The 21,168-nt window shown below is 34.9% G+C and overlaps 2 protein-coding genes across 2 annotated transcripts in view; both read left to right on the top strand.

Moving 5' to 3' along the window:
- The first annotated feature begins 7,609 nt into the window (after positions 1-7,609).
- Positions 7,610-21,168, top strand: part of LOC105222913 (tachykinin-like peptides receptor 99D) — a 453,112-nt gene continuing 439,553 nt past the window's right edge. The window contains exon 1 of the mRNA XM_049450610.1: positions 7,610-8,628. The gene's annotated coding sequence lies outside the window, so the exon portion shown is untranslated. The remainder of the gene's footprint in view (positions 8,629-21,168) is intronic.
- Positions 8,622-21,168, top strand: part of LOC125776878 (tachykinin-like peptides receptor 99D) — a 37,270-nt gene continuing 24,723 nt past the window's right edge. Inside the window, exon 1 of the mRNA XM_049450617.1 lies at positions 8,622-8,929. The gene's annotated coding sequence lies outside the window, so the exon portion shown is untranslated. The remainder of the gene's footprint in view (positions 8,930-21,168) is intronic.

Here is a 21,168-nt window from a genome sequence, read left to right as displayed (position 1 = left end):
GCACTTGTCGGTTAAAACTTTTGAAAAAGTGGGCTAAGCCCCGCCCTCTAATATATTTAATGTATATATGCCTGTTAAACCGTTTAAGCCAAAATAACCAAATTCGCTTGAGATAAAGCCTATAAGAACTTCTACCGACATCACGAAAATGTTTCAAGTCTGATCACAACCCAGCTCACTTCCCACATAACGGTACGGTTAAAAACTGACACAAGCGCGATATATCAATAACTGAAAACTTCAGAGACATTAAATTCTACGATCGAGATACTATTAGACAACTTTAGTCAAACAAGTCTTTTCGTATTTCTAATCAAACTTCAACTTTATTTTTTTTATATTTATACTAATAAAAAAATAGACAAATATGTACCATTTTGGTTGACCACCTTTTCCTATTTTTCCGCTAGAGACATTATTCCATCAGTGTAAATCGATATTTCGAAATTTCCAGAAAGGGAGCGAGTAAACCATTGTTGTGCTACACGAACTGACACAGCATCGTCTCCGTAAATATCACAAATTTCATTGGTGGCTTGCGTGGCATACTTCCTTTTTTATACAAAAATTTCAAAATATAGCGAATTTCTTCATTATTTTCACTCAGTGGATTGTGAATTGCAACAAGAGAAATTTACCAGAAATACTAAATTTCCCCTCCGAGAAGATATGAGAGGGCTTTAAAGGAGCCGGGAATTAACTTTCACTTTCGAGTATACAAATCAAGAATCAAGTAATTTATCAGGATACAACTGTACTTTAATAGTGCCTTTAAGGTGGGTCACCTTATGACTAGAAACTGCCCAAATCCAGACAAAAATGTTAAATCCATAGTTACTAAATATATGGTCGAATATGTGGATCCCAGTGTCAATAGTTGACCATTTACCGAAAATATCGTTTAATGTGTCATAATCCTTTTCAGTATGTCTGTTTGTTAATTGGGCCAATAATTACTCTAGCCTGCAAAAACCTAATATAAAATTTTTCGAACTTCCGGCTGACTTTATACCACATATATCGGCCAATATGAGTTAGCTTAATAAAATTGAGGAAAATACGCTCTTCTAATAACGGTGCATCTTTGTGATTCTTCTTCTTCTTTACTGGCGTAGACACCGCTTACGCGGTCTTCTCTTCGCCACGTGGCTCCAATTGGATATTCCAAGCGCGGCCAGGTCCTTCTCCATTTGGTCATTCCACCGGAGTGGAGGTCTTCCTCTTCCTCTGCTTCCCGCGGCGGGTACTGCGTCGAATACTTTCAGACCTGGAGTGTTTTCATCCATCCGGACAACATGACCGAGCCAGCGCAGCCGCTGTCTTTTAATTCGCTGACCTATGTCAATGTCGCCGTATATCTCGTACAGCTCATCGTTCCATCGAATGCCATATTCGCCGTGGCCAACGCGCAAACATAAATCTTTCGCAGAACTTTTCTCTCGAAAACTCGCAACGTCGACTCATCGGTAGTTGACATCGTCCAAGCCTCTGCACCATATAGCAGGACGGGAATTATGAGCGACTTATAGAGTTTGGCTTTTGTTCGTCGAGAGAGGACTTTACTTTTCAATTGCCTACTCAGTCCGAAGTAGCACCTGTTGGCAAGAGTAATCCTGCGTTAGATTTCCAGGCTGACATTGTTGGTGGTGTTAATGCTGGTTCCTAAACAGACGAAATTATCTACAACTTCAAAGTTATGACTGTCAACAGTGACGTGGGAGCCAAGTCGCGAGTGTGATTATAATGAATAAAATTGAGAGAAAACTTGCCTTAAACCCTTAACATTAATAAACCTTATGCACCTGAAGGTATTTGTCTGCCTTTAATACAGTGGCAGGAATATAAAATGCTCGGTTCAACCCGAACATGCTCCTTACTTATTATTTTGGAAGCAAACAACAAATAAATGCTAAGACATTCATGTACATCAATTTCGCTGCATCATCGTTTCTTTACTTCTTGGCAAAGTTTTCAACTTTATTTCAACCTTAAAATAAATTCCACTTAAGTGGTTGGCGAGCTTATGCTTACATTTTTGTGTGTGCTACATTATTTTAACAACGAGTTTCAACTGTCGACAATTTAGTTTAATCAAGAATTTAGAGCAAGAACAGATGGTTTCCAGTGAATTCCGTGTTCGCGATAAGATGAATTTTCTTGCTTTTTGTTAACTATGAGGCAACAAAATGTGGAATGTGCAGTTGAATTAGAAACACGTTTTTGCGTTGTCGTGGTAGGTTGGTACTATTTTTTGTATTTAGAAAATTTAAATTATTAGGAGTATGAAGTGTGTTTAACGTAGGTTCCTACTGTTGACACCGTAAATATACGGTGCTCAGAAACACAACGGATCAATACAATGCGTTGATCAGTACCAATTGGCAGTGTGGCATGGACACACTAACCACCTTGGTAGGGTTCGGGGCCCATCTAAAACCTCTACCGTACTATGTGCACGGCACCAGGTTGCAATGCAACTCCACATTCGAACTGACAAAGTCAGTTCTTCCCGCGATTTGGGTTTTAACCACAACCACCACGAATCTCCACCAAGGGGCCAAACCCAATGAGCAGATTGGAGTTACCTCCAAGGGCTACTGCTTCCGTGGTACCAGGTTAAAGTCTTTGGTATGACCTTGTAACCGAAGCTACTACCAGTTGAGTTTCCACACAACTCTGGACTGGCGGCCAGGGTCTTAGTCGCCTCTTACGACAGGCATGCCTTACCACGGGTATATTCGGTTAAATTAAAATTAATTAATATAGATATCAGGAATGCTAATTAACATTTTCAGGAATATTTACTTAAGTAATTCACTTTTAAGGTATTATCTATAATCACAAAATTTGTATTAAGAAATTAAAAATACTGTATGATAAGCCAAAGCTGCGGACTTTTCAAGTTTGAATTTGGCAAAAAACTAACGAGGAATCAACGCAGTATGCGACACTGCATTATCGTGATGCAGGAACCAAGACTTTTCGGCCCTTAACTTCAGCCTACTTTACAGATAGTATCGCTCAAACGACTCATAACCCTAAAATAGAATTTCTTCTTATTAGTTTAGCCGGTTGTAGGGAACTGTCAACATAGCCTTGATTTTTGACCTGATATGCGGGTTTTTTCGGCTTTGGCTCACTTTTGTGCGATATTGAGCGGATTGATCTTCTGTTTCCGGGTCGTAAGTATAGATCCAAGACTCATCACCAGTAATTTAACGTTTTATGACATCTTTGTATTCGGAAAGCATTGCTTCGTATACGTTAAGACGACGCTGTTTTAGGTCCGTATAATATTTCAAAATGGTTTTCACTGATCCTTCCTAAATTCCAACGATGCCAGTAAAATCTCTGACTGTTATTCGTCTATTCTCAAGCACCAATTTCTAAAAAAAAATATTTCGATGATTTTGTTTTGAGTTTTATTTCGTACAAAACTGCTTCGAAATATGTTGTCGAGTATACCTGAGCAATGTAAAAATAAATGCGATCAGCTCATATCTTTTCGAACCGTTCAGTTTGGTCAAAATGTGAAATTTTAATGAAACTATATACACAATTTTTTTTAGAATGAAATTGGTTTATACCTTGGTCTGAACCTCATTTCCGTAAAAAAATAAATGCCGATCCTCTGGTATATTGTACACATCAGCTAAATATTATTAGATTTAGTCTCTTCGGTCGAGGTAATATCACATTTTAAAAATATCTCATTTGAGTGCTTTTAATATAATTCCTAAAGTATTGTTTTTGACCAAGGATTTACGAACAAACGCCGGTGGACATAAGTTCATGTACAGAAGCCAACTGGAGCGTTGACACAATGTACATAATTAACGCTGAATTTAATCGAGTCAGCAAATTGTTTGTAGTATGTATCAGAATTTAAGTATTTAGCGAAATGAAAGCCATAAGTTTTAATGTTGAGTCCAAAATCCCGCTAACTTTGAAATGAGTTAAAAGGGAGCGGCACTTTAATAAGTAATGCTATTTTCGCAATCAAAACCTAATTTAATATTCTTACAACACAATATTTCACACTGCAACGTGAGGCAAACGCCTCAATAGGACCAAATAGAACTCCCTATTGAATGTCTGTCCCTCTCGCACAAATGTATGATGCACCAAGCCACAGTTATCAAAAAAAAAGGACATCACCTTGATTTTTGAGCGGCTTTGGCGTTATTACGGTACTATTTTTGAAAATTCAGCTTTATATGGACGAGTCGAGCAAGCGAGCGTTTCATACCCAAAATATCCATCAAAATTACTGAAACGGACTCGCGAGAGATGTCGATTCTCCCTTGTCACGTCTCTAACACTTACCTGACGGTTTTTAAGCACCACATTTTTCATTAGAACGTTGGAATTAATGGGAGACAAATTACAATTAATTTGATTAAATTCGTCGCACACAACAAGATTTGAGAGAAAATGCAAATGATTGAAGATGAAATACAAACCTACAATAGGTTCATTAATTTCTTTAATATTCATAACATTCGAACCATTATTTTTATTGTTATTGCGGCTATATCTTTATACTACACTAATTGATATTAGAAAATTTTTCAGTAAACAGGATTCGAAAACTCGAATTATGCAAACTCTTCAAACGGCGTTTTATGTACGCAAAGCGAAGAATCCTAAGAACACATTTATGGCAGGTTACAAATATTTTACACGAGAGGCAATATTGTTTGCAGTACCGAAATTTGCGTACTGTACAGCTTAACAAGGCTTTTTGCTTTCAAGGAGCAGCCAAATTTCATTTCAAATATAAGCAAACTCATTTTATAATCTGGAGCTCATTTAACGGTTTATGAACTTCCGAAGTGCACGTATTGTTCATGCCTCATATACCATAAACGCCGTAAAATGACAAGTAGCTCAGCTTGTAAATATCTTTTCATACAGATGTGCAGGTTGTAATGATATAGACACACGATATAATCGTTGACACAAAAAGGACTAAAATATTGTTAAGTAATGAAAAATTTCAGCAGAATATAAATATTGTACATATATGATACATATGGTAATATGGTGTACAATTATCCTTATTAAACATGTGCACGTGCATTCGATATACTCGTATGTATGGCTACTTGTTTGTATATAAATTATACACTCAGTTATTGAAAAATATAGAATGCAGAATGTATTGATGAGTTTTGAACATTAAAATCTCATCTTTCCAACACTACATGGTATGACACAATGTGATTGGTAGCATTAGATATACGACTACAACGAAAAGACTTTTTCGACTACCAATATATCCTTTGAATGCTTTTTTCTTGTGAAAAACTCGTATTTTTAGTAATTTTCCAAAATTCCAATTTTCTGACATCAAAAGTTTGCTTTGATTAAAAGAACCAAGAAATTATTAAAATACCCATAAATCGATATATTCTGCACCTAAAAGTTTGAAAAGTCTTGGTTACTTATTTTAGGTTCTATTTGGAAAGTGAATGAATTAAATAAAATTTAAATCTAAATCTAAATGTTATATGGGAAGTAGACGTGGTTGTGGCCCACTTTCGCTCATTTTTTACACTGATATTCAGTAAAAAGTCTAAAATTGACGAAATGGGTCGCTATTCACTAGAAGAAAACTGAGAAAGATTGAAAACTTGAAAAAAAAACTGGGGATGGTCAATTTTACCGAAAAATCATCTTTTCGGACGAGGCTCATTTCCACCTCGATGGTTATGTTAACAAGCAGAATTGTCGCATTTGGGGCACAGAAAACCCGCAGGTAATCGTCGAGAAGCCAATGCACCCAGCACGAAACACTGTATGGTGCTGATTTTGGTCTGGTGGAATCATCGGTCCATTTTTCTTCTAAAATGAAGAAGGAAACGTCCGTAACCATCTATGGTGAGCGATATCGCGCAATGTTAACCGAATTTTTCTTCAAGCAAATTGAAGAGGAAGATTTGGACAACATTTGGTTCCAGCAGGACGGCGCTACGTGCTATACAGCAAACGCTACACTTAATCTTTTACGCCCTATCTTCGAAAATCGCATAATCAGCAAAAGAGGTGATGTAAATTGGCCTCTCAGAAGCTGCGATTTAACATAGTTGGACTATTTTCTGTGGGGAGCTGTTAGAGATAAATGTTACGCTAACCATTTAGAAACAATTCAATATCTAAAGTACGAGATTCAAGCTGCTGTAGCTGCCCTAAGACCTGAAACCATCGAGAAAGTACTCCAAAATTGGGTGGATCGGATAAGTTACCGTGGTAGTCATTTGTCCGAAATTGTTTTCCCCAAATAAATTTCATAAAAAAATCTTTTAAATAAATGTTAGAGACCTTTGAAAAATTTCAAGCCGTTTTTTTTTTACTTTTTAAATTAAAAATTTAATGTGGCCCACCCGTTAGTTCTCTTGAAGAATTGTCGTTGAGCAGGGTATTTATTAGGCTTCTCAAAGCCAATGCTTTCGCAATTTTTTTGTCGGAATTCGAAAAAACACGATCTTTAGTAGTAATTTTAAGCAAATTTTAAGATTTCCAAAACTTACCACTATCGTTACTCAAAATTGAAACAAACAAATAAATTTGTGAGCTGTCAGTGAAAACTCATCGAAAACACACATTATCGGTCCGAGCGACTTTTAGTCCACAACCCGCAAATGTGTTTTGAATGTCGATCCGAACATAGTATTAAACATTTAAGTAACTTACGTGAATATTATTTTTTTACTATTCATGTTCAGACTGCATAACTGAGCAATTCCGCGAACAAACCTGCATATCGTCACCTGAAATGCAAAATAACGTATCATCAAAAAATTCGAAATTGAGTGTCTTATTGATTACGTTTCACTACTTCAAATTACATACATAATACATACAACATTATCAGGTTCTGCGGTCAGATATAAACCTGTTTCAACCAATATTAAAATTTTGTTTCACTCATGTTCCATTTTATTTCGTGTTTCATTCATGCCACTGTAAATTTCCGAAAATGTTGTTACATTATTTTGCATTTCAGGTACCGATATACTATGTATATATATAGCACACAATGGAGATATAAATACGGAAATTACATAAAAGAACCTGTTGCAGAATATTGTTTACGAAACTACGAACACAACAAAGGCAAAACATATAGCGATGATATAGTTTCTGAGAGCAAAGAGAGAACGATATTTCTGAGTTAAGAGAACCAATAAAACGAGGTGTTTAACGAACGAGCTGAAATTGAGTGTTTTATTTAGAGTTCAGTATTGAGTGGGTAGATGTACATTCCACAGCTGCTCCCAACTGAAAATTGGTTTGGCTCAGCGTGCAATATTTAATTTAAAAATACTCAACTTGTACACTGCGGAAAAGCTCAAGAGAATAAGGGTAAGTGCATGTGTTTATGCCGCCTATAGAGAAGGATAATAGAAAGTACTCAGCAAACCACTTTCATTTTCCTGCACCAACACCATGGCATTTTCATAAATTTTGCTACTTGTTTAAAGTACTTTTTCTACTACGATTTGCATTTAGTAGCAGATTTAGTACGCTGACTCCAACGCCGGCAGAAGCAATATTTTCATTTTCGCCACGGAGTCCCAAAGTCAAAAGCGATTCGATGGCGACGCTTCAGTACGTCGGGATACCTTTAGCGCAGCGGTTGTAAGAAGGTAGTCGGATGAAAGGCAATCCGTTGGTTAAAGGACTTATCAAATGCGATAGACTAAAGCACTATATTAAAAACAGTGAAGAGTTTATGTTTCTGCCATTTAAAATAACATAATTTCTTAAGCATGTATTGACAATAAATAAAACAAAATTCACACTCCTGAATGATAAAATTTGAAAAAGTAATGAAAATGATCGTTAAACTACAATTGTTAAAAAATTGAAAATTTTTAAATTTAAACCAAAAATAATTTGAAGAAAGTAAGTTTGTGGAGAATAAATTTGCTTATCGACGTTAGAATTTAAAATTCCTAATGTAGAAGAAGTGAATTGTTGTTTATACGCTTATGGCTTTGCTAATTTTAGAACAGAAATGTTTATATTTCAGCAAAAATTTGCAACTTGAAAGTATTAAAACACAAACTAAAAAAATGTGTTTAAATAAACAGTGTAATGCATAGAACTTAAGAAAATCAAGCAAATAAAAAAAGAAATGTATGGAAAATTCTAAAATTAAAGAATACAGATTAAACTGAACTGAAGGTTATACAAACAATTTTTTTTCGGATTTTTGTCCCAAAATAATAATAAATTGAAGTAATAAAAAAATAATAACTGACAAATTTTTCTGCAAAAATAAAAACCACTCACAGCTAATTTACTAAGCCGTTCCACAGTGATTGTGAATTCGAATCGTAATTTCATAGAACCTAAAAATGATTACGTAATTTAAGAATAAAATCGCTCTTCATTCCGAAAGCAAAACTAATAAAATCCTCAACATTCACCGCTGAGAAAAGTGTAAAAATTTCCGTCTTTTTCCAAGGTTAAGTGCTGCGAAGTGGAACTCTCACAGGCTTAAGAAAAATAATCAGCAACGTCGATATGTTTCTTACTATACAAATATTATAAAGTGTTGTTGTGTTATTTTCAGCAAAAAAATCGTTTTTGATTAAAAAAAGAATTAATATCTTCGAGGTGTTAATAAGATTGCGTGTGAAAGCTGCTGTAATTTACTGTTAGTGAATTCACAATTTATGCCCAACAACAAGGAGTGCGAAAAGTTGAACTTTTTATTGACGTCAAGTAACAATCTGCAATCAACCAGTGTAATAAAGTGAACAAATCTCATGCTTAACCCCTTTCATACATAATTTGCATAGTAATGTCTGCGGAATGTTTTTTATCGCGACTTCAATTGCTGTTTGTAAAAGTTTTGCCTGCGAAAGTGTTGGCTGTTTTTCGCACATATAGGAATTTCTGATTCGAAAATTAGAAAGTGAGTGTACTGAAAGAGCAAACATATTTCTTTTTAGTACTAGAAGTTATTTGAAATATATTAATAGCTATACGTTATGGGACCGAAAAAGCTGAATAATTTTGAAAAAAAAAGTAGAAAAATTATTTAATTATTATTAAAAAAACTATTAGTTATTTAGAACACTTAACTCACAACAAACATGTACGTATGTGCAAAATAACCCAAAAGTTATTACTTTTAACAATTGTGGCAAAATCTACCCCCAAAGGTCACTTATATATATATTACGATTTAAAGCATTGAATGATTTATGTAGTAATGCGAACACTTTTTAAAAAATTTAAAAAAATAAAAAATAAAAATATATTAATTAATTAAAGCAATTAATAATAAACAGAGAAAATGAAATCTCAACGGTTTTGGATAATATTTAAGCAAAAAATGTGTAAAATCTTTGCGCCTGCTCTAACTCAGTATAAACTAAATATGTGTATTGCATAATTTGAAAATATTTCCAAATCTACACACTAAGTGAAAATTCATAAAAAATATACAAATAATAAGATTTTTTAATTTTCCTGGCATACAATTTTCCTGGTATTCAAATATATTAAAACTGAGCTAGAGGAAAGAGTTTTTCCAAAAATTGTGCTAACAAAAAATTTAAAAAGGTTAATCGTGAATGTTTCTGCGAATGGCAATTAAATAATTTAAGATTTCTGGTTATTACACTTTGATTTTCAGTAATAAAAAGATTTAACTCAGCCGTAGCAACAGATGAAAAAATACTTTTAACCAAACAACGATCGAAAGTATTAAATATAGTTCCAAGAAATTTAATTTGCCATGGAAATCGGGGAAATTGCAAATGTGTTTGAATATACAAGCAATACCTCGAGCCTCATTGATACATATAGAAGATCCGTGTCAATCACAGACAGCAGTTATTAAATAAAGCAATCAAAGTGCTTCCGTAGTAACGTAAGAAAAATCATATGAGAGTATTATAGTTTGAGTCACAATCACTAACGTATTGTGTTTCAAAAGGAACAAAATGAAGGTTTCCATAAGCATTAAATTCTCGTTTGTGGCTTCTTACTCTTCACGAACTTTAAGAACAAAATGATTAGTTATACAAGTTAGACAATAATTTAAGAATTGTGAATAAGTATCGAACTTTAACCATTCAAACACCAGATACCGGAAACTTTTAACTTTTTACCAAAAATATCGATTAATGTATGAGATATATATAACTATTTGAATTAGGAGAGAATCCTCCCGACATTAGTGTGTCTGAATATTAAAAATGGGTTGAATCGAGTCAGTATTTCCCTTATTTCCCTGCACCTAATAAAAACATTTTCAAACTTCCATCTGACTTTATACCCCATCGGCTAATAATTTAAATTTAATGGACATATTCTTCTCCTAACGAAATATATCTGTGTCTAAATTTTCTAAAACGGGTGAAAACTTGCTCTAGACCCCATGTATTCGTCGAATAAATATTTTTTAACTACAAACATTTTTTCTATCAACACGTACATAAAGCTATATATTTCCCAAGCTTTGATACGTTCAAGTTACAAGAGTATGAAATGTCGGTAACACCCGCACTTAGCCTTTACTTGTTTTTATATATGTATGTAGAGTTTCCTTGCCACTATAAACGATCGCCGGAAAAGGTTTCTTGCAGTTGAAATTATCTGAAATAAAAATTATGAAGAATTTATTTTCGGAATGTACAATAAGTAACAATCGCCGCCTTCGAAAAGATCACTTTTTTATAGAAACTGCTTTTCCTTAGTTACTAATTACTTAGTTAGTAATTTAAATTTTTTTTTTCAAACTAAAAAAAAAAATTTTTTTTTAAACCTTTTTCTCAACTACATTCCCCAAAAAATGTGTTGAATGTGTGTAAAATTTTTAAACGATCGAACCACTCATTTCGGAGAAAAGCAAAAAATGTGTAAAATATGTTTACGGCTGCTCTAATTCAGTAAACTAAATATTTGTATTGCATAATTTGAAAATATTTCCAAATCGAAAAGCGAAAGCATTTCCTAATTTGTAACAATATAAATACTAAATACCTTTATTGCTTTCTGCAGACTGTGATAACTGCTGATAACGCCAGCGCCACGTACTTTCGATAAGGAGATTAAATTTCAAAGGCTTTTTTCGAAATTACGAAAATAATTTCAATCAAATACTCATATTTCTTAAAGTTAGTTTAATGTTTGCTTTTCAAAAAATGCCGCTTGTAATCATATTCTACTAATGAGGAACGGCTTTATCATGTTTCGAGTCCAATGCTTATAACATTTCATTTCAATAATTTTACATTTTATGTTCTCTTCTACTTGGTGTATGCAGGTGTGCTTAGTCAATAACTTTGCGGCAGCTTTTCTCTTGACCGGATGCCGACAACTTAAGTATTCCAAGAATACTTGAATGTCTGCTAATGTGTTTGCCACTCTGCCTCTGTTTATTTGTGTACTGAGCTTTTCTATTGCAATAACGAAACTTATAAACCTACTTTATATCACTTTCATAACTCAAACAATACCCGATATTTCTTTTACCTTTTGGGTGCAATTATTGCCAGCATTCTTTTCGCTTATCCGCATTAGCGCAGAAATTACATTCCGTTACCATTATATAGAAGCGCTCAAGCTTGTATTTATTCTTCTTCTTTACTGGCGTAGACTTTACTCACGCAATTATAGCCGAGTTAACAACAGCGCACCAGTCGTTTGGATATTCCAAATGAAGCCAGGTCCTTCTCCACCTGATCCTTCCAATGAAGTGGATGTCTTCCTCTTCCTCTGCTTCCCCCGGCAGGTACTGCGTCGAATACTCTCAGAGCTGGACTGTTTTCTGCCATCCGGACAACATGACCTACCCATCGTAACCGCTGTCTTTTAATTCGCTGAACTATGTCAATGGCGTCGCATATCTCATACAGCTTATCGTTCCATCGAATGCGATATAAATATCATCGGCATACGCCAGCAGTTGTACACTCTTATAGAAGATGGTACCTTCTCTGTTGAGTTCTGCAGCTCGAACTATTTTCTCCAGAAGCAGGTTGAAAAAGCGCACGATAGGGAATCACCTTGTCTGAAACCTCGTTTGGTATCGAACGGCTCGGAGAGGTCCTTCCCGATCCTGACGCGGCTTTTGGTGTTGCTTAACGTCAGTTTACACAGCCGCGAGCTATCGAAAGCAGCTTTGAAATCGACGAAGAGGTGGTGTGTGTCGATTCTCCTTTCACGAGTCTTTTCCAAGATTTGGCGCATGGTGAATATCTGGTTGATTTGCCAGGTCTAAAGCCACACTGATAAGGTCCAATCAGTTTGTTGACGGTGAGCTTTAAGCTTTCGATACGCTCGATATAATCTTATACGCGATGCTGATGAGGCTTATCCCGCGGTAGTTGGCGGAGATTGTGGGGTCTCCCTTTTTGTGGATTGGGCAAAGCACACTTAAATTCCAATCGTTGGTTTTGCTATCTGTTGTTATTGCAGCTTTTCGACGTCGAATCTTCCTTGTGTTTGTTGACGTGCGTTGTTTGCTGCAAAGAAGCGGGTTCGAATCTTGGCTGCAACAAGATAGTGGTTCGGGTCACTGCTAGGACCTCGGAGCCCAGGCACATGTAAAACTAGCCTCGATCCATGTGGGGATGTTTCGTGCGCTCATAGAAGGTATCTTTGGTCAAATCGTCCCTCTTTTCGCTTTTATGCGGATTATGGCTAGACGTTCACCCACCGGGATTAATGACAGTACTCGGTACACTGTAGTAAATGCCACTAGGTCCTACTCGCCTCAGTCCTTGTCCCGTTCATCGCATTTCGTGGACGGCGGTGATGTCAGCCTTCACTCTAACGAGAACATCAACCAGCTGGGCAGCGGCTCCGTCCCAATTAAGGGACCGGACATTCCAAATGCATGCCCTTAAATCGTAATCCTTATTTCGTTTGCCATTTTTGTCATCAAAATGGGTGTCTCTCATTCGAGGCTGTTTACGCTTTTTCATTGATAGTGTTTTTTACGTGTCGGGTCCCAATGCCGGTTTAGGACCTTCGTGAGCTTCTTGAGTCATATGTATCAGATTAGAGAACTTTCCTCACTTCCAGAACTTCTACACATGACTCCATCCTCCAAGTTTGTATTAAGAATAGTTTATAAAGCAACTGGGCAAGTGTCAGGCATATCAAGTCTTCCAAATTTAGTGCAAAGAAAGGAAGTATTTCTCCGTTACTTTTTTCCTTAATCATTTATGGTATATTGAGATTCCAGGTTCGTTAGTTGTAGGTAAATGCTTGGTATAATACGAGTATTTCTTGTAAAACTTCAGTCAGTCACTTGCGCCAGTCTGTAATAATTTTTTAGAACTTCCTCTTTATTAGCATAGACACGGCTTACGCGGTTATAACCAAGTTAAGAACAGCGCGCCAGTCGTTTCTTCTTTTCGTAATGTGGCGCCAATTGGAGATTCCAAGCGGCTATAATACGGCTAATTCCCCTCATTTGCGGATTGCGCTCCTCGCGTCGGTTAGGTGGTATTATTATTATTAATATTATTGTAATCAAATTCCCTAACTAAAAGGCAAAATACCTTCTGCTTACACATAGATAAATATATTCGCATATATAAATTTTTGCAACGGATTGTTAGTGTAACAAATAATAAAAACTTAGTTGCACTTGTTATACATTCGTCAAAATTACGCATATGAAATTCTCGTTGATAATCAGCGCTAACGTGTCATATGTACCGTTAATAGGACTCACTCTCTATATACTTTGTTTTCTGTCTCTTCAAAACCGATTAATTTGACTGATGCTGTATACTATAACTATATAAGGGTTTGACGATGTTTTTTGTGATAGTTCGGTTTCGTTAATGCGCTGTGATTTATTCATAAGTCTTCAGATTCGAAAGACAGATGTTTAAATTAGATATGACCGAAGTGGCTTATCAATAAAAGCGTAGTGCTTGTTTGGGACAGACGAAATAATATAAATGTACGAGATTTTTGAAAGAACATATTGGTAGTAGTATTAAATATAATTAGCAAGAACCCCTTCTCAAATCCATCAGAATGTTTCCCTACTTGACGTGAACATGCGTACGGTCTTGAACAGTCTATAATGACACACAATATGAAATCTGAAAATCCACAATGTCACTTCCTGGTGACGCTGTCAAAAGTTCGCTTTGACATACTTATATGTCTAATGGTAAGTCACTTTTTTCATAAATCCGTTGTCACATCAACAAATTGATTGAACACATCCATTGACCAATTCAAGTATGTCCGTTTGTAAACAGTAACCATGATAATTATAATGACTTCAGTGTCGCTAATTTTTAAAGAAACAAGATTCGGAGATTACATTGTTGTTTTAGAAAATAATGTATACCAAATTTCGTGAATATACATATCTTGTCAAATGCAAAAGTTTGTATAGCAGCTATTTGGTATAGTAAGCTGATCAATTCTTCGTAGATTACATTATTATCTTAGAAAATAACCTGTGCTAACTTTTGCGAAGATACATTGTCAAATGTGAAAGTTTTCCATACAAGAACTTGATTCCGATCGTTCAGCTTGTATGACTGATATATGTTATCGTAATCCGATATCGACAGTTGCGACAAATGAGCAGCTTCTTGAAGAGAGAATGACGTTTGCAAAATTTCAAAACGATATCTTAGAAACTGTGGGACTAGTTCGTATATATACAGACGGACAGACGGACAGACAGACAGACAGATGGACAGACAGACAGACGGACATGGCTGAATCACCTCAGCACGCCATATAGATCATTTATACATATATACACATATACTTTATAGGGTCTCCGACGCTTCCTTCTGGGTGTTACAAACTTCGTGGCAAACTTAATATACCCTGTTCAGGGTATAAGTATTGATATTTATTGCAGCAATTTTACTTCAATTAATTTCCTGTCGTAAATAAAATTGCTTCTGGCTCTGCCCTTCCTAGAAAGTACGCGACATATAATTGCTACGAGTTTATTGCCACTGATTTATAATGGCAGATAGCTCTCTTGCCACCATGTTGTTTTTATCGCTTTTGCGTACTATTTTTTTCAAACTTTTGCTGAGTCCGCGGAATATCTTCATTTTCATTTTCTTCCACTTTAATCACTGTTATAATAACTTACATAAACATGAGACTAAACTCAGTGTTAAATACACCCGTAACACGTGCGAGTAATACGTATGTATGTATGAGTGGAGTTGTTTTCGCATACTTAATTATAATGTTTTTGTTTTAAGGCAAAATGCTTCACGAATTGCCTTTAATTTGTTTGCGTACACGTTCGGCGAATTTCATTCACTCTATTGCTCACACGGCTCGTGACGAATATTTGTCAATTCCGAAGGATTATTTTAAATCGCTTGAATACACCAGAATGTAGATATGCATGTAAATATATACATATACTTGTATGTGTGTATGTAAATATAAAGTGTGACGTATTATACGTTTACCTTTTTTAATTCATTGCTATAAGGTCCAGACCCAAGTTGAAGGTACATTGAAAATGTAAAAGTTCTCTCACTACCTGCCACGACAGAAAACTTTATATATCATTCAGGAATGTTGAGATACTTAGCATTGAGGGCTGTCCACTAAAGATTGGTCATATCGAGTTAAATATTCAGTCCATTTACGAATTTAACATCAGTCGGATCGTCATGCCTGAAATTTCAAACAGCATAGGAAACTCTGACGTTGGAACCAATCAGTTTTCTATTGTACATAACTATGGAAATAAAAAATGTCGGGTTGCTTAATTTTCCTCAATTGCAGTTTCGACCTCAGTCTTTTTTCCAAAGTCGTTTTACTTTATTTATAGAGCTCGTTGTTTTGTTCAGTAATACATGAGTATTCATACCTATATGAGTAGACGGTTTCTAGTATAGAAGCAAAACCCTCTCAAATATGAGAAAAAACACTTATTCACATAAATAAAAGCACACAATGTCCGCCCTCAAATACGAACTACCCATATTTATATACACCCTTTTATAGGCTTTTTCTCCGCTAATCAAATGTCCTCCCTATAATTTCTGGGCTGAATTTTCAAATGCAAGCTGTTGAATTGGTTGGTGCTACAGCAGCGAAAAAGCATAAAACAAAGTAATAAGGGACTGGATACTGAGTAGGTGGAAATATCATGCAACTTCTCACTATTTGCTATGGATCTACTAAATTTTCGCCATTCATATATACCCACAGTTTCGTATTAAAAATATAGCTCGCAACTTTAGTTTTCTACATGTTCGAATCGCCAACCGATATTGCTTAAATATTTCAATAGACAAAAGTAAATAAATTAGATTGTCGAACAATGGTCTACAATACGCAATTTAGCTTGATTCAATTTGTCTCGTAGCCGTTAAAGACGTCGACTCAGCATACATTTTTGCTGGTTCCCAATTATTGTCAGAATTTTGTCCCTTTTTGAGCAATCAATTCAGTAATGGCTATATTGTGGTACGAATGTACTAAATGTATATATATATATATAATATATAAGGTAAAATTACATATATGTATATATGTATTACATATATATTCATACTCAAAAATGCATAGAGGTGGTTTCATAACCTAAAATAATAGTTTCGTTTGAATATTTTACTATAAAAGTGAGAAAAATTATGGAAATGTTTCAAACTACAACTGCAGACTGAAAACTGAACTAATAAACTCAAAATAATGTGAATGAATGTGAAAAGTAAAATACTAAAACAACACCAAGATAATTTAACTAAGGGATCAAATAACAGAGTAAAATAATAAGTAAAATTACACAATTCTTCTTTCTGCTGTGACGTAGTGCAATAACGGATGTTACTCAGACTGTATTGTCATTGAGTGATGTCCAAGTGTGCTTGAATATTGATGTAATTGCTGTATTTTGGATGTCATAATTGTTGCACTGACACATAATGTAATATTTCGGATTTATAGATGATTTAAAGCTTTACAGAAATATATTTTTATTCTCTCGCAACATTTTGCAAATGGAGTATTATATTTTTGTTTACCTAATGGTTGTACGTGTTACCTAAAACTTATCGAGTTAGATATAGAGTTATATATATTTACTAGAGAATCCGGCCACGCGTTGCTGTCGTATACATTTTATACTATTATTCATATAATAAACTATTCAATGCAATGAAAATTTTATTTGCGAATGAAGGTGAAAACGTTTTTGTCGGTCAATAAGGAATATTACCCGCAAGTTATGCGCAATTTGCGCGAAGCAATCCCCCTGTGACTTTTTCTTGTTCCCTAAACTGAAAAGGCCCATGAAAGGTCGACGTTACGCTTCTCTTGACGAAATAAAGACGGCATCGAAGGAGGAGCTGAAGAAGATAAAAAAAATGATTTTTTGAAGTGCTTCGAAAATTGGAAAAACCGTTGGCACAAGTGTATAATATCTCATGGGGATTATTTTGAAGGGGACAAAATAGATATTCATGAATAAATAAATAATTTTTGAAAAAACACAAAATTCGCGATACTTTTTGAACACACCTCGTATAATGATTTTCGTTATTTTAGCAGACTGTATGCCGTAAATAGTCGGTCAGAGTCTGTGTTGCCTTCATAAAATTGTGTCAAAGCATAATTGAATATGGTTGTCAGAAACCTCGCTTAGTATTATTATCAAATGGATCGAAGAGGCCCTTTCCGACCCTCACGGAGCTTTTGTTGTTGCTCAACGTCAGCTTTGACAGTCGTATTAGTTTTGAGGTGATACAAAGTTCAGACTAGTGGCTTTGAGGCAGTTTCTTTCGGTCGAAGGCTTCTAATTAAAAGCGATAGTTCTTATTCTCTTAGAGTACATATTCTTTTCTTTATGGGGATGGCCATTATTTTTATAGATTAACTTAATGATCTTCACTATAATCTGTGGACGACTTCGTAAGTGTTCGGCCAAAATTATTATTTTAAGTAATACCATAATTTTATGTGTCATAATGTTAACCGATAAATGGAAAAAAACTACAAAGTTAAATCCTCCTGTAAATAGCTGAAGAATTTTTATGATAGAAATACTTACATTGTTATATACAGTGACGGCTGAAATGAAAAAGTTATTACCATTTGTTGTGTAAAGTCATGTGACACTTAACACTTATCCAAACTAACTGGTCTTAAGCTACTAATCCACTTAGAGTTGTCACCACTTGAAAGGATAAACTAGGAGATAGTAATTGACAGCGGTTGTTATCACACTTAATGATATTTACTCATCTTTATGTATAAACATACACCCACACATAGAGCACTGCTACATCATGTCCTTGTTATACATTGGGTCATCAGCAATACAAAGTCGTTCAATACAATCAATTTACATGTCACCATATTTAATTAAAACATAAACCCTTAATTATTAGCTTTCGCGAGTGAATCGAAGACATCAGATCCAATTTAATCCACTCAGACAAATAAACGCAAATACTTAGACAGTGTAAATATCTTAACGGGCAAGTTTTGTTGTTGTTTGAGAACATAATAGGTGTCTTTCTCTGAATAATTTCATTTGGAGACTAAACGATAATTTCGCATTATGGACTCTTTTTTCAATTATAAACTCCTACTTTAATTATGACAAACTACACATCATCTAAAATTTTCCAAATTAGGAAATAGCGACAACAAGAAAGTCAAGAAATATTTAATGGAGTTGTCCGTGCCATTTACAACCTTGTAATACGATACGTATAATGCAATTCTCAACGACGTCAAATACTAATATTCTTTAGTAGTTTTTCAACGATGTATGGCACAAATAAAAAAATGGTAAATTAAAGTTAAGTTATTTCCATTTCAAACAAACTGAGTCGAGTCGTAAGCCATAAAGAGATACGTTATTACTATACTTAAGGAGAAATAATGGGAAAGGTCTTGTAGAATTTTTACTTCGAGATTTATATAATATTTATTGATATACGTGCAACGTGGTGCAACAATGAGTAATAATAGTTCTATTGACCAAGCGATTTTTTGTAAAACCTAATATAATCGAGATATACTACCAACAAAAACAAAAAATTATAAGACTTTGTTCATAATTTTAAAATTTTTAATCTATTATTCAAAATCTATCTTCCTCTGAAAGTACAATACATTTGTGCTAACATTTTTTGGAATCCTCGAAACAGTTCTCAAAGTCACTTTCCGGAATAGCCTTCAATGCGCGTAGCGATTCAAGTTTAATGCCTTCAGTTGATTCAAAACGGTTTCGCCGAAGCGGTTGCTTGAGTTTGCTGAATAACCAGAAGTCACACGGAGCTAAATCAGGCTAACACCGTGGTTGCGGCACGACATTGGTTGACAATTTGGCGAAAAACATTATTGTGGTGCAATAACCAAGAGTTGTCGGCCCATAATTCTAGACTCTTTCAATGAACAGCTTCGCGCAAACGACGCAAAATACTCAAATAGTATTCCTTGTTGAAAGTTTGGCCGTTCGTAAGGCATTCGGCGTGCACCACACATCGATAATCGAAGAAAACTGTCAACATAACTTGATTTTAAACTGCTTTGACGTGGGTTTTTCAGTTTCGGCTCACTTTTGCCACGACATTCGGCCGACTGATTGTCTGTTTCCCAGCATTGTTTTGCAGGCGTTAATAGGACGCTGTTTTTCGAAAAAATTTAACGATTTTGGAACAAATCGTGCTTTCACTTTTCTTAGGACCAAATGATATTTCAAAAATTTCCGGCCTGTCTATTCAAACCGTAACTTCAGTAAAATTAAGATATCCTGATGAAACTTAAGCATGGGCACTATTTCCACCCCCATAAAATGGCATTAAAAGAAGTGCAATAACTAAAGACAAATGAAGATAAACACTAGTGTACAGAGCATAGGTATATGAATAGGCATCTGTGGTTTAAAACTTCTTACAAATTGTCGACCTACTAGAGCTTTTGCAACTAATTTTGCTGGAAAGAAGTCTATCTACCACCTCGTACGTTGCGGATATAAACAAAACCAGAGGATAACCACATTCAATCCCAACATAACGGAATTTGTTAAAAAACCTTAATAAAGTCGAACAATAATGTCCACTCAAAATGTACTTAAGATACGCAATCTCACGTCCAGAAACATAAGAAATAATATGTCGTGACGAGAAAAAATTAAAACATTGGTTCAATACTTCCCCTCGCCCCATATACTTAACAGAAAATGCTTCAAACTTCCGGCTGGTTATACATAGCATGTTACCGATCATTATGAATATATCTTAAATAAATGGAGAAAGCTTCACACCCTAATAACAGTTTGTCCTGGGATCAAAAATTTGTATAAAACCCTCACCCCCATATATGGTAGCTAACATACGAATTTCAAACTTCCACTTGAATTTATTGCATATACATATATATCTGTCAATAAATAACAGACCTTAATAATATAAATTGTTCTATAGTATTAGATATGCTACAACTTGGTTCTTGAAATATGTGAAATTGGTCCACGAATTAACTCAAATTTTATATACTGTATTTAATAATTTTCGTTACTAGATCATGCCGCATATGTAGGAGAGTGTAAGAGTTATCTCCATAAAATAGCTTGGCAGTTAGTCCACTTCTTCTCCTTGCCCGGATATTTGTGGGTGAATAGCTTTGCAAATTGCAAGAGTATAAAATGCTCGGTTACACCCGAACTTAACCGCTCCTTACTTTTTACAATTATTGTGTTATCAATGGATAAATTAAGTCAGACGGAAACTAACTATGAAATTACTTAATCAAAAGTATTTATCAGCAATTCACCTTTTGTTTAACCAACGACGGAAAACAAAACGAAAATACAAAAGTGACGACGAATCGTAAATGTACATCAAGTTTGAACTACTAATACTAATACCCTTGACTTCGTTTCTCTATCGTTTTTGGTTTCAGCAAACCAAAATTAGTAAGAAACAGCGTCTAACATCACAGCCGCAAACTTTACAGTCAGTCTAGTATTATCAAAAGGCTAAATAGACACAAAAACGCATTTCACTTATTTTAGCTTTTCATTTGAAGGAAAGTAAAGGACGGTTATAAGTTAATCCATAGACACCTGAGTCTCCATGTTCGTTCATTCTCCATTTTTTATACTCTCGCAACAAAGTGTCTAAAGAGAGTATGATAGTTTTGTTCACATAACGGTTGTTTGTAAGTCCT

The sequence above is a fragment of the Bactrocera dorsalis genome, chromosome 2 (genome assembly GCF_023373825.1).
Source record: "Bactrocera dorsalis isolate Fly_Bdor chromosome 2, ASM2337382v1, whole genome shotgun sequence".
Taxonomy (NCBI): Eukaryota; Metazoa; Arthropoda; class Insecta; order Diptera; family Tephritidae; genus Bactrocera; species Bactrocera dorsalis.
Note: the sequence above shows the minus strand (reverse complement) of the source record. Positions and strands in the feature narration are given on the sequence as shown.